The sequence below is a fragment of the Thermobia domestica genome, chromosome 8 (assembly GCF_964235325.1).
Source record: "Thermobia domestica chromosome 8, izTheDome1.hap1.1, whole genome shotgun sequence".
NCBI lineage: Eukaryota > Metazoa > Arthropoda > Insecta > Zygentoma > Lepismatidae > Thermobia > Thermobia domestica.
Genome location: NC_137461.1, coordinates 37,307,832 through 37,326,995, shown reverse-complemented (window position 1 = coordinate 37,326,995; position 19,164 = coordinate 37,307,832).

The following is a 19,164-nucleotide window of genomic DNA, read 5'->3' as shown; positions in this document are numbered from 1 at the left end:
TTATTTCTTCAATATAATCATGACTTCAAAATAAAATTAAAGTCATGGAATAAATATCTTATATTATTAATTAATTTAATGGTGGATTCCTGCTCATTTTAGGTTTCATTACCAGGGTTTAAATCTGAGAGTTAAAAATCATAGTCTTCAGTGCATAGATCTAATAATATATAAATAAAACAAGTGTTGTAACTTATTTTAAAGGATACTGATTAGATCATTGAATGAAGTGGCATTGTGAATGTAATGTATTCAACTAGTCTAGATTTAAAAATATAATCTAGGTATGGGCTTACTTTGAAGAGGGCGGTCTTGGTTAGGTTTATCTGCACTTACAAGCATTGAATTGTCATTCAAATGAAGCATGAAAAAAGTTGACATAAAATCATCGCGTATCATCAAGCTTCTTGCAAATCTCGTCAGAAAAAAATGGCTTCTAATTTCGTTAGCTGAACAATACACAGATGAAGAATAATTGCAAAGAAGTAATACAGTTCATAAAGTTTCACAGTAACCCACTTGAGCCACATAGAACGTAGTTTCAACTTTCCTTGACGAACTCAATTTTATCAGCAACATAACGATTCGTTTCGAATTTCAAATGTTAGAACATGTCTGCCCCCCCCCCAATAAAAAATAAAAACAAAACAATCAATCGGAGTACATGAAGGTTCAAGAGCAACGTTATACCCCGCAGTTTCTTCGGAAACAGAAACACACGTTTTGTCATCAAGAGAAGACATCCTTCTGTCACTCCTTTGTACATTACTATGTGATGTACTTGTACATGGATCATTCTGCAACACAGAATTATCATCATTCGACACAGAACTACTGGTGCTTCCTCCGTCACTCCATCCTAACTGAAAGTCTAGATCTTCACCTCCTACACCAATGTCACTTATGGGAGACAACGACAATACACTGAACACATCTGTAAGTACGTCAACATTCACATGCTCACGGCTGTATGTAGAAGCCATTATACCAAAATGCTGATGTCGAGCTCAACTAGGAAGAAGGAAACACAGAATAGTACAGTGCTGACATCTGCTGGATGTATGGTCAATGATATGCTTCTCTTCTACGCAATATGGCCGAATTACGTGTCTTGTACGAGTACGACAGTTATATTGCATTTAAAATGCAAAACGTACGTAATGTGGGAAAATTATGCAGTTCCCCCTTATGAAGTTTCCTCATTTTGCCGTTCCCGTTCATTTTGGATTTCGAATATTGATTTAGGAATCTTGTTTTCAAATACTTTCAGTCTGCGATTTTCCCTCAGTCAGTTACCATGTTTCGCAACCATACAGCACAACAGGCATGATTATCGTTTTATATTTTGAGCTACAAATTCCTCAACAGAATAAGCGACATCGAAATATGTTTAACTGAATAACAGCACGAAATCCCTGTTTTCAGTTGACATCAAATTTTTTAGTGATTATGGTTTGGTCTGTTAATAATGATCCTAGATATTTGAAAACATCCACTTTGTCGAAAGAAAAATATTATTTGGTATTTTAACGCATCCATAAAATGCAGTATTACGATCCCGACAAACTTCCATTTATTTAGTTTTCTCTGCACTTACTTTTAAGCCTATATCCCTGCAAGCGTTAATTAAAATTTCTGCTTTCCTTTCTATTATTCTATCATCACTTATTAAATTTACATCATCAGCATTCTCCATAACCTGGCAAATACAATTCAGCTCTAGGACCTAATTGCTGTCTTTGATTTTCCTTATCGTGTTCTCCAGAACAAAGTTAAATAATAATGATGACAACGCATCTCCTTGTTTCAGGTCATTCTCAACTTGAAAGCTCGTGAACAAAAATTTCTCTACTGGAACCTTACTTTGGGATTCATTTAAACATATCTTAATTTATCTATCTTTTTCAGTATTGCAAATTCTGAAAGCATGTTATACAATGTTTCCTTCCTAACAGAGTCTAAAACTCTAATAATTGATGAGCCAAGATGTTGTATTCTTTCATTTCGTTTCAAGTATTAGTCGAATGGTAAATATCTGGTGGATAGTTGATCGATTTTCCCTAAATTCGTGCTGATAATCTCCAATAATTTCATTTGCGTATGGAGTCAATCTTGCTAATACAATGTTTAAGAGGATTTATTGGATGTTGACAGAAGAGAAATTTCTCGATAACTATTAAATCTGTTTTGTTGCTTTTCTTCTGAACTGGAACAATGATTGATTCTCTTCAATCTTGAGATAATTCCTCCTTGTTCCAGATAATGAGTTTGTGTATCTTGCTCTACAATTTTTCCCCTCCAGCTAAAATTAAGTCAACCAGAATTTCGTTTACACCCGGAGATGTGTGTTTATTTTTTTTAAATAGCGATTTCTATTTCTGTCTGGTAAGGTTCTGGAATATACAGCTATGCTGCATGCATTTCACTTTCTCCACGCGCATTAGTTTTTGGCTATTTGTTAAGCAAATCGTCAAAGAAATCTTTCCATCTATTTAAGATGCTATCTGTATCAGTGAGAACTGTTCCTTTAGGTTTCTGTAATATATAAGCACGAAACTGATAGCCTTTCTTTAGTTCGTTGATGCATTTATACATGTCCCGAATGTTTTTGTTTTCACTATTATCTTCACGTTAATTAATTTTAACTTTCAAAAGTAGCGTTTCTTTGTTCTAAAAGTTTTAGAAGTCACTGACAGATGACAATGAAATTTTATGTAGTTATTTCCTTCGGATTTTGTAGCCAACTCAGTTTCTTATGTTTTCTCTTCTCTGCTACTTTAGTACATTCCTGGTTGAACCATGCATGCGTGCTACGTATTTCTGCGTGCTCCAATATTTCTTTTGCTGAAAGTTTAATGTTATCTCTAATTTCAACCAAGTATCGTGAACACTAGTGCACTCCGAACCTTCTAAAACCGAGAATCTATTCGACACTTCAATCTGACTCCCCTCTCACCTGACTCTCCTCTACTTAAAAAGAATTAAATCGCTTCGTTTTCAGATATTGAATAATTCCTTTATTCAACGATAGTCTTTCCCTTACTATCATAATCAACTCCTCTGAACGACCGAACATCAGTTGTGCTAGACTGTTCTTTTCTCTCTACTAAAACATGATCAGTTTGAATATGTGTTTTTCCATCTGATGAAGTGCAAGTATATTTATGAATGTCGCGATGTTGGAATTTTGTAATCTTTACGATAAGGTTTCTGGATATTGCACAGTTCACGAGTCTAACGCCATTGTCACAACCTTCCTTATGGAAACATTTATTCCCTATAATCGGTTTGAAAATACCCTCTGGTCCTACCTTCGCATTGAAACCGCCTAACAGAATTTTCATATGGTAATGCAGGAGATGATCAAATTCCCGTTCTATTTTTTGGTAACAACTATCTCTTTTTAATCGCCATCCTTATTTTCTGTTGGGGAATGTGCATTTAAAATAATATTACACCACCGACCCTTATGAGAAGTAAAAGAAAATATATCATTAACAAATTCAATCTATGTAATTGCTGATATTACGTATTCGTTTGTGAACGGAAAGCCCTGTTTCTAGTTGGTAATTTTTAATTTGTTTCCCGTAGAAGAACCTAAAATTTCCCGACTTCACTCCAACATTTCCTTCTCATCTAACTTCCTGATATCCTCCTAGGCCCAACCTCTATTTCTAAACTCATTTTTTACAAATTTTAACGCGCCTGCCCTATAGAGACTTCTTACAGTATATTTTATGTTACAAATGTTATGTCGATTTTACTTTGCGGCATTCGTGCCAAGTTATCAGTTCTGATCCGAGGATTCTGCGAACTTATCTTAACAATCCTCTCTTTACAGGGTGAGGTTGTTAGCCTCACAGCAAATTCTCAAGCTGGATTATCACCCATTGTCTGCCCGCGACTGCTTACTCAGTATATTCGCAGCTAACCTCTATATCCCAGAGGCCTTATCCTCGATCTACAACCTGAGGACGCGCCGTGCCGTGGTGACAAGAAGACGACATTTTACGGAAATTAATACAGCTATATTTCAGAAATACAACAGGTACTGATTATCCGAACACTGCATGCATATATGGATTCATATTAAGACTGTGAAAGTTTCGATGCCGTAAAAATCGTAAATTAGAGACTAGAGTGAGTATAGTATTACATAAATGCATCGTACATTTGACTATCCGAACTATTCTTGATGTATGACATTGTTTCGTTTTATAGCTATATAACTTTATAATATTTTTGCAAGTGATTATACTCTTTACCTGTTCTCTGCCAATAGCACCTGTATGAATTTATAATACAAAACTGAAATAAGGAGGAATAAAATAATAATAATAAAAAAATAGTGTGATATTTCGCAGGACATACTATGTAAAAGGCGCCTTGTATTCTTCACAGGTTCTGTACTACCGGTCAGTATTTTTGAATTTATTTTAAAAAAGCTGGTATAGAGGATATCTAAAACCACTTATCTATAATGTGATGTTTCATAGGGCGCCTTATGTAAAGGACGCACTGTACCTTTCACGGGTTCTTCGCCAACAGTACTGTGTGTATTTACTGTACAGAACTGTGCTATACAGAAGAGTAAATAAAATCGTTCATCTTTGATGTGATCTAGGAAGGGCGCCTAATGTAAAGGGCGCACTGCACCTTTCAAGGGTTCTTTACCTTTAAAAGTGTAAGAATTTATTACAAAAACATGTACCATTATTTATAGTGTGATATTTTGGAGGGCGCACCGGGACACGTCCTGGTATCCCGGTGGGCCAGCACGGGCCTGGCTTCAGTAGTAAGTTTTTCATACACAAATATCCTAATCTTCAATTATAATTGTGTGACTACGATCGTCATGTTATCAATTCATATTGAGAATAAACAAACAGAATATCAATTATTTATATTTATATTTTACTTTTCAAGTTCAGTTCATATTTAAGCAACACTTACTGCCCTTGTCGTTCTATCTTTTTCAACATATTTCTCTTTTTTCTGTAAATATTTTCAATTGTAGTTGTGTTTCTTACATTTCTTCTTTTTCATATACTCTTTACACACTTCAGGGTAAGCTTGATAATAGGAACGATCAGTAATTGTATTCCTTCGTTTTCCTCCCAGTCACCTGTTACTACATCATATTTCTTTGTTGGTAGTATTCTCCTTCCTGTTGGCCAGCGTAACAAGTACCCTATTTTCTTGTTGAACATCATCCCATACCTTTCCTCTGTATTTGGCAGTATATTGTAACGTACCTACTACCTAGCTACTTAGCCTTCAGTATCGTCACTGGGAGAGGGGGTATAAAATTCTCCTTCCATTTTATTAAGTATAATAGAGGCAGATATATGGGGATGGTAGCGCGTTAAAATTCCGATATTATCTTAATAATAAGATCGAACCAAATCTTCTACAATAAGCAAATAAGATGGCTCTTATCTTCGCAATCATCTATCCGTAAAATATACGTATATTCTAGGATACAGAAGTGAAACTCAATATTATGATGAAATAACAATAAATGAAAATTTTTACTGCATCCAAAATTACGATCAAGAAACAATGAGCCATCTGAACATCTGCGTTGGACCTTACAAACTGCAATAAGAGTTTGTACTTCATTAATAATAAGTAAATGGTCTAATAACGAAGAAAATAATTAATTCCATCTCACCAATTTGAGAATTCTGAACTATAGACATCAAATATAGCAGGATACGACAATATATTACATATCACACCAATATAATGATATCACTTAACAAACTCACTTTTTAATATGTATATGCCACTATCAATTTGACTCTTTAAAAACTTTAATTATATCTTGGAATATTTGAACAACTTCACTTTTTAAACAAATCTATTTGAAAAATACACTTATCTTTCCCAACTTCCGTTAATATTTTATGGTATCTATCGGAAATTTAGCGACGTAAATTCATTGACGTATTAGATGAACTATTCCAATAACTTCCAGTAGACTTTTTCCAAGTTTGGCTTTCAGAACGATTATGAACCTATCGCCTTGTAAAGTGCTATATGTACAAAATAATTCTACCAGTCGCCGCTAATGGCGCCACTAGTAACAAGTACTTAACAGCTGACAAAAGTTTCTATCCATTTTTTCGAAATCCTAAATTAATGTAACTCATTACAATATGCACCGACTGATTCATAGTGCCTTCCAGTTCTTGTTACCGTTGTATAATATTTGATAATGATGCATTGGTAGTTGTAATCAATTTTCTAATTTGTCCATACATTTTGTTAGTGGTTAATGTCACCATTGTATCAATAACATTCACACGGGTCTTATATTGTCATTCTTGTACTTCTGGCAGTCAGTTCGTGCCTTTGCATCAAACATGTAGAGCAAATTCATATCTACTTCTAGTGATTATCACAAATCACAAGTTCAGCATAATAAGTTGTTTCTTGTGTAGAGACTGGTACAATCATTTTCGTAATCAATGTCAATGTCAGATTTTTAACCATATCAAAGTGTAGCTGGACATTGAAATCTTGGTTTCGACCTCCAACGCTCCTTGCAAACAAAGAATTGTACTTTTTTGAATCCCATTGTTAATTATTTAGAGGTCTATATCTGGGATTTGCAAGAATTGCCGTTTAATGAATTTCTTGATATTTTTTTTTTTACCAAAGATCCATCTTATTAATGAAATAGCTTTTACATCATTTGATCTGGTATTGTATTTATCTTTTTCCGTGCGTTTTACTTGCTACCCCACACAGAGTTTGGTCCTGAATTCGTGAAACTGAGGTTATTATAGCAATGGGCCTGTTATTTTAATTCGAGCTTATAGTCATGAGGAGTTTATCCTACTTCTTGTTTCATGAAATGAAACATATACTTGGGTTACATACTTTAAAGATCTGTGGTCGATTCAACTACAGCACAATCTATTAGAAGCTTCCATACGATACGGTCTTTGTTTGACTAGCACGTACACAGAAGGGTGTTTAGGAGATATTATGACAAGAAACAAAGTACCTTTGTGTACATAGATACAGTATAAAGGTTTCCAAGAAAACAGTACATTAGACGCCCTCTTGGTGGCTTTAAATATTGGAATCTGTAACCTACCCAAGTTTCATAATAAAATAAAATATTTTAAAAGAAAAAGAATGTGAGATGAAACTCCGGCTTACTGCAAAGCTGGTTAATTCTCTGTGAACTGGAAGCACTGCATAAGTAACATTGACTGCTGGTTGTGCGAGTTTCGTGTCGTTCGAGATGACGTCACGTTGCTACCGAGGTTTTCGCTCTAAACTAAGAGCTCGGCACAATGCTACAAATGAGGTGAGTGGGATAGGTCGTTTAAAAATATCAAACAAATAATGGGTCTTTAAAACGTTTATCGTATAAGTGAACCTTTCTTTATTAACTTCTTTAAATAATATAAAAGTCCCAGACTAGTGAGTTTATTTAGATTTTGACAGTATTATCTGTTATTTATGGAAGTATTATCTTCTAAAAACAGAGAAAGAAAAGAAAAGAAAAATAACATAGTAAATCGTATTGTAACTTAAATGGTTTATGTAGGCATAATTGAGCCTCAGTTTAAACATGTTGATTCTTGTTTTTTCTTGGAAGTTATATTAAAGTTGCTAGTCAGGAATTGAATATACTGCTGTTACGGAAAATTCGCAGGCAAGTGGAGACTTTGAAATGAATTTTAAAATTTCCTAGAACTTTTAGAGAAGGAATGTTCAAACGATTGGACTTGGGAAACTTCAAGTTACAGTGAATATGAGAATAAGACTATATTTTAAAATTGCAAGACAACAATTTTCGGAATTGTGGTTCATCGTATACTCTAATGAGTTTGATCTTCTGCTTGGAAATGATTTTTACACGAAATATGATGCTCTGATAAACGTTGCCGATAATTTATATAATATAAAAGCTCGGAAGTTAGTAGTTCCTATGATCCAGCTGATGAACTTTTGTGTGCCCAGACTTCTCACGCTTCTGCATATACTTCTAGGAAAGGGGTGGGTGGAAAGCAGCCGCTATGCGACCTTGGTTGTCCGAAAGCTTCACCTCAGCCTAGATTTCTTGGAATTTCTAAACAGATTCGATTCGGTCGACATCAACAACCAGAGACAACGGAGTTAACACCACGTTTGACCCTGGAGTGGAATTCGTTTTTTATCAGTCCATATTGCATTCACCGGAGACTAGACCGGAGGAATCTCAAGGTAATTATACGGTTCCTGATCAATTATTACAATGTGATTCTAATTTACAGGAATATGTTAATAATTTGTTAACTTCCTATGCAGATGTTATTCGGGATAAAATTGGTAGAGTTAAGAACTTTACTTACAAAATTGAACTTGCTGATAAAACTCCAATTCGTTTGCAACCTTATCAACTACCAACTCATAAGCAAAAGGAATTAGATTCTTTTATTGCCCAGCTTTTAAAGGACGATATTATAGAAAAAGTAGATTATTCTCCTTACACTTCGCCGTGTTTCTTAGTAACAAATTCAAATGGAAGCAGGCGCCTTGTAGTTTCATACGGAGAAGTGAACAAAAAGGTGATGGTAAACAGCTATCCTTCTCCTAACATGGAGAATGTAACCTGTAGTATTTCGGATAATGATATATTTTCAAAACGTGATTGTAAATCTTGTTTCCACCAAATTCCTCTGTCTAATGAGAGTCGAATAATTACTGCTTTTGTAACAAAGAATAAAATCTATCGATATAAATCGGTATAAATGGGATTAGTGTTTTCACCTGTTGTTTTAAGTAATTTGATGTCAAAAATCTTCGAAGGGTTAATTCGTAAGAATTTAGAGATATATTTTGATGACATAGTTTTATTTAGTAAAGATATTGAGAGTCATAAAGCTCTATTAGAGGAGGTTTTATCCCAACTAAGAAATTGGGGAATTACTATTTCTAAAAAGAAGTCCTGTCAATTTCAAACTAGTATAAAATATTTAGGGTTTCGTTTTGAAAATGACAACATGTCAATAGACCCTGAGAGAATTAAAGCTATACAGGAGATACCCTAACCCAAGAATCGTAAAGGGGTTAACAGGATATGTTCATTTTTTTCTTTCTATTCAAAATATATTTATGGATATTCAGAGTTAATTGCTCCCCTTCAAGAATTAAGATCTGTAAAAATGCCATTTAAATGGACTAAAGTTCATGGTGAAGCCCTACAAAAATTAAAACATGCCTTTTGTAGTAAGATCAGTTTGAAAGTCCCTGATATGAATTCCAACTTCGTTATACATTGTGATAGCTCTTTACGTCATTTTTCTGGGGTTCTCAGCCAATATGATTCGGAAGGGAATCTTAGACTTGTGTCTATGTTTAGTCGGGCGATTCCACAATCTGATTGGAGTAAAAACATATACAAATTAGAACTTAAGGCTCTTTCTTTATCTTTAGAAAAATTTGAGTATTATTTAGCAAATCCCTTTGTAGTATATACCGACAGTAAGAGTTTAACTTGGTTACTTAACAACCATAAAAGACAAAGCAGATATGGAACGATCTTAGAGAAAATCTCTAGGATTAAATTCCGTATAGTTCATGTAAGGACAAAAATAAATTTTATAGCCGATTTCCTTTCAAGGGTTGGAAACCATCTAGAATTCTATACAAAAGATGATAATACAATTGAAGTCATAAAAGATCATGATAAAACAGTAAATTTGTCTTTCGTTAATTTTTGGCAAAATCCTGTGTTTAATGTGCCCCTTGAAGATCACCAGAGAAATGATTCTGAGTTAGGAGAGATTATCAATAAGTTAGAGAGAAAGGAAGCAGTTTCTCCGTATGTATTAAGATATAAGATTTTGTTTAAAAAGATTAAAGGCAAAGGGAATGATGGTTTTAGGATATTAATACCTAATTCTCTGGTTCAATCGATTATTGAATATTCTCATTGTCCAATAATTCATGGCGGGTGTATGGGATATCGGAAAACTATTGCTAAAGTCGTTTAAATTATACCTGGCCTACTTTATATTCTGATATTAAGAATTTTATACAATCTTGTCATTTGTGCCAAACTTGTAAAGATTCTAATCGAAAACCCATGGGCCAATATTTTACAAAAAGAGTGATGCACCCAAATTATACCTGGTTTATAGATATTGCGGGAAAATTGGCTAGTAGCTCTGTATTTGAATATATTTTAATTGTCACTGACGCCTATAGTCGTTTTGTCTTTTTAGAACCTTTAAGGCGAGTAACCTCAAAAATAATCTTTAACAAATTACAGGAATTGTTTCTTCGATATGGCTTTCCTGGTAAACTTCTAAATGATGGAGCTTCTTATTTTGTGAGTGATTACTTCTTGAAATTCTTGTATAGTTATGGTATACAAAGTGTAAAATTCTCCCCATATAACCATCAATCGAACAGAGCCGAACGTACGGTGAGATCGGTTAAAAATTCAATTCGTATTTATGTTGATAAGTCTCAACGGAATTGGACCAATTTACTATCTAAAATTGCTTTTACTATTAACATAAGTATGAATCAAACTACTGGGACTAGTCCGTGTGAACGTTATGTAGGACAGAAATTTTACCATCCATTAGATGTTAAGTGGTTGATGGATTTAGATCTTCTAGATGATGACCAGGATAAAGAGCAAAAAATAGTTAATATAAATAACAACATTGAACGCGCTTGGAAACATAGTGCGAAGGTTTATACTCAAAAGCATAGTTTTGTTAATTTAAACATTGATGATTTGGTATTGGTTAAAAGGTTGGTGAAAATCTCAGCAGAAAACATTTCAATTAGAAGATCGCCCACAAGTGGGAAGGCCCGTACCGCATTATTTCTAAACCTACACAAAATATTGTTTAACTGAAAAATATTGAAAAGCCATATGTACATATAGAACTTCATGTTCGTTTTTGTAAAAAAATATTTTCCACGGAGACAAATTTATCAAACTAATCCATAAAGGTAACACGTATAAAAGAATTAATGAGAGAATTGCGGTTAATATATTTATTAATATTTTACTTGTATATTTTGAATGATTGTTCGAACAAATTTTGTGTTGTATATATTTTTTCTTATTCCTGCAGGAATGCCTTGTCCGAGAAAGTGTGAGGTTACCCTTTTCATACTGTAAATATCTCATCATCATCCTTTGTGTATGTTTGTTGTAAGGATTAGGAGTATCAATGGTAGAAGTTTTGTAAATAAGGGGTTAGCATAAGAAATATTTCTGGAAGATCCTGGTAATGTATTGAAATAATTTTTATTATTCAACTTGGGATTGTTCTGGATAGGAATGTTTTGATGGACCCTCGGATAATATGTAACCTACCCAAGTTTCATAATAAAATAAAATATTGTAAAAGAAAAAAGAATGTGAGATGAAACTCCGGCTTACTGCAAAGCTGGTTAATTCTCTCTGAATTGGAAGCACTGTATAAGTAACCTTGACTGTTGGCTGCGCTAGTTTCGCGTCGTTCGAGATGACGTCAAGTTGCTACCGAGCTCTTCGCTCTAAGCTAAGAGCTCGACACAGTGCTACAAATGAGGTGAAAAAAAATATCAAACGAGGTCGTTTAAAAATATCAAACAAATAATGGGTCTTTAAAACGTTTTCCGTATAAGTGAATCTTTCTTTATTAACTTCTTTAAATATTATAACAGACCATGACTAGTGAGTTTATTTAGATTTTGACAGTATTATCTGTTATTTATGGAAGTATTATTTTCTAAAACCAGAGAAAGAAAAGAAAAGAAAAATAAAATAGTTAATAGTATTGTAACTTAAATGGTTTATGTAGGCATACTTGAGCCTCAGTTTGAACATGTTGATTTTTGTTTTTTCTTGCAAGTTATATTAAAGTTGCTAGTCAGGAATTGAATATACTGCTGTTACGGAAAATTCGCAGCCAAGTGGAGACTTTAAAATGAATGATAAAATTTCCTACAACTTTTAAAGAAGGAAATACAAGGAATAGAAACTATGGAATTGCAGTTGAGCTATCGGTCGTAGTTCATGCGTGTTGGCCCATTAAAAGATCCCACATTTCATTCCTTTGGGAAGACACTTGGCAGTAGCTTTGAGTTCCATACATTTTTGAGGAAATTATTGTAAAGTTTCCTATGTTCTATATTGGATTTATATTATTGGATTTAATACTTACTTCAAAAACATTCGTTACTTGGAAAAAAATCTTTTAAAGAAAAATAATTTGAAAAATTTTGCTAACGGGGATTTCTGTTTTTGCTATTGTTACTTGTTAAATGGTTAAATATTTTCTATATATATATATATATATATATATATATATATATATATATATATATATATATATATATATATATATATATCACTTTTGGATTTGTTATAATAAAATTTTTCACTTGTTAGAAAAACTTTTACATTTACAAGTAGTCGTAGAAATTCTCCAGGTACGGACTCAGGGTAAAAGGTAACAGGTCATTTTTATTCATTTTTTAAGGAGAACCAAAAACTAATTGTAGTATAGTAATAACACCTAAAGAAATAATTTTCAAATCTTGAAATTTTTGTACGAAACATATTGTAAAAATTTCAGATTTTTAAAATTATTTTTTAGGTGATTTTACTATGATCCAATTAGTTTTTTGGTTCTCCTTGAAAAATGAATAAAAGTGACTTGTTACCTTTTACCCTGAGTCCGTAAGCCTTGTCCAGTATTGAACCTATCACTCCACGTCGTCAATATTCTCAGCCATGCGGGAATGGAATTCTCCTTCTCTCTCTCCTTTTATAATTTTATATTCTAAAGGTAGGAGTGGGGTGACGTCTGTTCTCGCAGGACTGTGAATAGTGGGGGCAACTTAAAAGTTATATGTGTGCCGTTTACCCGTTACAAACCAAAATGGGTATCCGAAAAAAAACGCCGGGACCTCTCGCACCAGAGGCACGAATATACCAGTGTACAACCGTATACCAATGTTGTTTGATTAGTTGTGGAATAAAGTGGAATCAAGTGTGGTTATAGCAGCGAGGCGATATCGGATCTATTGGTTAAAAAAGTGGGTACTGAATCATTAATTAGAATTTGATCAAGGCAATTAAACTCAGTGCAAATTGTAACAGGGAGTACGCCTTTAGGAGGCACCTTCACCACTAGCGCACAATACTGTAATAGTATTATGCTGACTTCTATTTGCCTCACCAGTAAAACATGAATACGACAAAAACACATATACCTTTTCATCTCATTATGAGTGCCTCTGTTAGTTTGCTTGTGGTCGGAGTGGGGTTCAGAGTACTCGATACGTAGAAAATTGATTCCAGTTAAACCCATTCTTTATTCTCTCAGTGTGAAATCAGGTACGGACTCAATTCTCGAAAGTGTTCGATTCTACCGATCTCTGAAAATCATTACACAATTATCAGTACTTCAGTTGTCACATAGCTTAAACCAAAAGATCTCTACCGTCATAATAGCAGGCCATTAACTAAGTAAGTTAGATTAAATTTATTAGTATGCGTTTACTAACAGTAGTTAGTAACTTTAAAATAGGTATTAATAAAATATAAAGAAATCTGTTCGTAAAAAATAGGAACATATGATAATTCTTTACGAATTTGTCGGGCCAAAGAAACAAAGAGCTCAAAGCCTGTGGTAGTCCCGGAAAACTAGAACGAATGGTGTACCTGGACACTGTGCCAGAAATAAAGCTATCAGATCACAAATTCAACATCTAATCTTAGTGAACTTTGACATTGGTATATCTTGTATAAAGTTTGACTATCTAGGTTAGACTATTATTTTTCTTCTGTACAAATTTAAAGAAAAGTTTTTTAATCAATCTTCATTTATTTTTCATTGCATTCTACACATACCGAAAGCTAAAATATAATGTAAGTAACGTTGTAGATACATTCAGTTGTCAGATGTATTGTTTAGTTGTAATCTGTCACGTTGTCATATGGTTTGCTTCTGTTTGTTTAACCCCAGAAAGGAAATCCTGAAAGAAGAAATTATTTTGTTCGTTATTGATTTGAACAAGATAAGGCTTATTATTTGATTGCATAAGCAGTATTTTATCCAAATAACTAAAACAAAAATACATTTGTAGCACACTTTATCACCAACATTTCTACAACTAAACCGCACGTCTCTAGCCTATTTCATGTATTGAAAGTAAACCTTGTTTCTCTTTAGTTATTTGTCTACTAGGCGACAATTGTATATATATGTATATATGTCTTACTTTACTGAAAACATGAGTAGCCAAACTGAAACAAAACCTTGAATAAAATATACAAAATAAAAAAAAATAGTAAGACGTTTTGGATTTTTAAATCAACGATTTGGAAAAAGACAGCAAATATTTATCAGATGCATTGAATTAAACGAGGCAGACAAAGTATACGTCAACGAGCAACATCAACATTGAAAATGATTTTCTGAGCATAACGAGAACTGATAAATTTTACTTAGTAAAATTTATGTTCTTATATTCACTTTAGAATACTATCAGAAATTTACAGTGAAGGGAAAGTATTATATGTAAAACTTAGTTTAAATTATTAAAATAATGTTTCTGGTAGCAATTGTTATTATTGTTAATAACAATTATTATTATTATTATTATAATTATTATTATTATTATTATTATTATTGAAACAACTGAAAAAAAATTAAGCGAAAGTACACACCAATATAAATATTTTTACCCACCCCAGTAGTGGTAGCCAAATCCGACAGTGTTAGCACCTTTGAGATCGTCAGCTTTGTTTGTTGATGCTTGTCTCTGCTGAAGAGGAATTGCTGCTTTTTGAGGATAGGCTAAAGCAATGCATACAAACACTGATACCAAAGTGAAAATTACCTGTGAAGGAAAACATAATTTACAACATTTCTTACAACTAACCCGAGTATTTAAAAAGTTACTGAAATGAATGTAAGAAGCAAATCAATAATAAAAAGTAAATAAATAAAATAAAATAAAAAAGCAAAAGGTAAAATGATTTTATAATGTTTTTTTAAAATCCACATCCGAGGTTTTTATTACTCGATGACTATTCGAGAAAGATAATATTTGTCTGAGTTTTAACTTACATGATTAGATAAAATGACTAGAAAATTAATTTAAAATAATTTGTACATATAAACAAAACGCCATTTCTCTGCCACCATTATATGTCTCCATGTACAAGTAGTTCCGAATCCAAGGTAAACAATACCACACTACACCGAAAACTGAAACAAAAATATATCCGATTAACCCCGCCGTAGCTCGCGCCGCGGAATCACACTCCGTGGAGATTCCGTGGATAGAGAAATTTTAGTTTCCTTAGAACTGTTAAAGGAGTTTGTTCTCTAAAACATGCGTGATGAATTATCAGAAACATTGAATACAAAATATTAAACAATTTAATATCGCTTAAGAACAAAACACACATTAATATAAGATAAATAAATATTGCAGAATGAGACTCCGTGCCTTCATGTTACAATTGACTACGCGGCATATGGGGGGTTAAACAATACCGCTCTCAAAACTCCAACCAGTTTATGAAATATATAGTATTTCACATATATATAGCAATAAACTTAATTAGCAATTTCATTGTCTGCGTCCTTGCGTAGTTTTTATCAGAGAGAATTCATTTTATAAAATCAATAAACGCCTTACTTTTAACGAAATTTGGATTAGTTAGAGTACAAATATCTCTTATGGTATGTGATAAGGTTGGTTTTCAGATGAAACATGTCAATTTGTGATTGAAAACAGCATCTTCAGGGACTAGACTCTGCTGCATTCTCATTCCATGTTTGCATGAAATAATTTTAACAACATGCAATGTTCAGGTACATATTTTATCATCCGCTACATAATATTAAGCTAACGATTTAATAATGTTAGTAATTTATCAGGTAATATCTTATATAGTATTGTTTTTATCTTCTTCCTTTTATATAATACCTTACCTTTCCTATCATTGTAATAGTTTGGATCCGAAACAGTCTGTAAATGTTAAAGATCTGACAGAGTAGTAGCTTTTTATAGTTTGCTCCAACCTTGAATTATTAATTCTTAATGTATCATTTGTAAATTAACTGGTTAGTTAAAAGTAATGTATATTTATATATAACTAAACAACGGAACGCGTTACATGTTCTGTGAAGCTTCAATTACATTCAATCCAGTCCAAAAACTAATTTAATATAAACAATGAGACATAATATAATATTTTAAACTGTTATGCTATATTTCAGGCATATAAGTTATGGTAGTAGCTTATTCTTGTATAATTATAACACGCACAATATTTTTTATTGTAGAAACTAATCACTTTAAAATGAGTAAGATTTTATATGTTAAATCAAACTGAACTAATTATAGTTAATTAATCATGATTACTAAAGATTTTCATATATACAGTACATTCATTATTTGGTGTATTTTGGTTATAGTTCAGAATAAGATTAATAAATAATGTTGAGAAATTCTTTGTCTCTAATTACATAGTACAGAAATTCTTAAATTATATATGGGCGATTCCTTGGCACGTGGTCAGTTGTCAGTAAATTTTCAAAATTAATTTGAAACTATTATGTTTATACTTTTCTAGTAAGACATAGTGTAACTCTATACTGAGACATTTAAAATATTTTTGTATAATGCATTTGTTTGGTGTAGACCATATAAACTTTGTTCGCTCTACATCATGCGCAATGCTTCTCATATATCTAAATTTTCAAATAATTTTCAAACTAAATTCTAAATCTGTAATTATGTGAACAATAGCAAACAATACAAAGTAGGCAAAATTTCAACAATTTTGATTTAATTAATGTTAGATTTTGGTAGGCAAAAATCGTACTTTCCTGATGTCATGTTTTGCTGTCCCGTGGATAACGGGAAACATGTACTTTTCATGTTTCCTTTGTAATTGTACAAGATAAAGTGTTGCAACTTTTACCCTAAAGTAAAATTACTATTAGTTTGCTAGTGGTGCTCATTATTTTGTATTATCCTCCTTATTTATTTCATGATGTATAGAAATGTTGTCTTGTGCGAAATGTTACACACAGGCCATTACAGTTTTAGCAAGAAAGTGAATAAAATCAAGTTATTAAAATTTCAATATGTGTTTAATGTTACTGAGATTAAACGATGAAGAACAAACTTTTATATTAACTCAAAGAAACATGAACTTGCCGAGAGAAACTAAACTAAATATAACTAAACAAACTACCGAAGACGTCTACACTAAGTTACATAGAAAAAATCTTCCCACGAGGCTTAGAAACAAAATATTATGATAAATCGCACTTTTTCTTTACATTAGAAAGGTAGACATCTAAGCTGGTTTGACAGTCTTGTAGGGAAAATAATAGATTCACTTCAAAACGTTTTAGATCTCTTCAAAATCTTCTATTGGTTCTGGGAATTTATAATACATTCTTTCACCGTTTATCAGCAAATACGTACTAGAAGTATATTTAAAACTTAGTCAAATGAGACATAACATCATTTATTTTAATCAAAACACTACTTTGTATAACTATTGTTCATGCATTTCAGAATTGTTACTCTAATGTCCTCATCTGCTTCTACATCACTTTCAGACACACATGCATACATATATTTAATCATATTCCTGGAAGAACCACAATCAAATTTCACTAGGAGAAATACACCTGCTCTAATGCTATCTGAGCTCGAGGGTTGGAGTTCTAAAATATCATTATAAAAATTGTCTTCAAAGTTGTATTTTGAATTAATGTCGCTCTCTTCACTTGATGAATACATAATTCTGTATACTGGTACTCTTTTCGTTTTCTTTGAACCAGTCTGATTTGAATTACCTTGTTCTTTTTCACATTTTAGACTGTTTTTCTCTTCTAAATGGCCAACAACGAGCAATTGGGAATGAGTTTCGCAAAAATAACATGAGAAGAAAAGAGTGTTTAACTTGCCTATATCGCTGCATTCTCACTTTATTTTTCAGTTTCACCTTGAACTTATATTTATGTCTAATTTTTCTAGCCCTTTCAGAGCCACTCATTGCTTTTATTGATCGATTTAGTTCACCATTGATAATATTACTTGGAACAGAGTTAGTTGCCTGTGAATTCGTATTACTTATTTAAAAAAAATCACACTAAAGCAAACATTCACTGTGAAATAACAATCATTCCACATAACCAAAATACAACTCTTTCCCTCCAATTCACTTTCCCGCATTTCACCTGACATAGGCAACGTTCAAACGACCCAACGTTTGGAGGTAGCACAGAGTATTGAGCAGCTTAAATGTTGTACAAGATTGTGTGCAACTCTATCTATCACGACTCTGGAACTCACTAAAGAAATAATAAACACTTGTGACCAGAGTATATACACTTGTTTATTAAAAACTAAATCAAAGTTGCTGTAATCCACATCACTCCTTTCGTGACAGTAAACTCCTGCCGGACATTCTTTCCTATAGTTTGTGTCTAGTGTCTCTTCCCATAGTTAGTGTCTATTCAGAGTTAGAGTCTGATGAAGACAACGTTATGTTGTTGAAAGCGTTACACTGTAATTTAGTTTTTATTAAACAAGTGTGTATATACTCTGGTCAGAAGTGTTTATTATTTCTTAAGATTGTGTGGTTTGAAGGCCACCAATCAGCGTTCAAACAAGTAGCTCAAAGAAATGGTATAACACTAAACGAGTTTCTTAGCAAAGCAGGTCGATTTTAATACTTTGAATTGTAATTTAATTTACTTAAATTAAATTATGGATATATATTTTTATGATTATTGATCTCCAATTGTTAATGTTAAAATATTAATCTCTTTAGTATGATATTGCATAATAACAGTCTTGGAAAAACTAAATAATTGCATGGTTATTTTGCGTAACGTCCCGTGCGTAACAGAGAGTTAAAAAAAACAATATGACGCTAATGTGTGTGTGTGTTGCGTGTGCGCGTACGGTCATGGCAGTAGTGGGCAAAAGTGTTTTACTTATTTAACGTAGCATATACATCGCCTTACTGTTCAACAATTGCGATCTCAAACAACATTAGCAGTTATTTGCCTTCTAGGAAAACACGTTTGGTTCATGTAATAATAATAATAATAATAATAATAATAATAATAATAATAATAATAATAATAATAATAATAATAATAA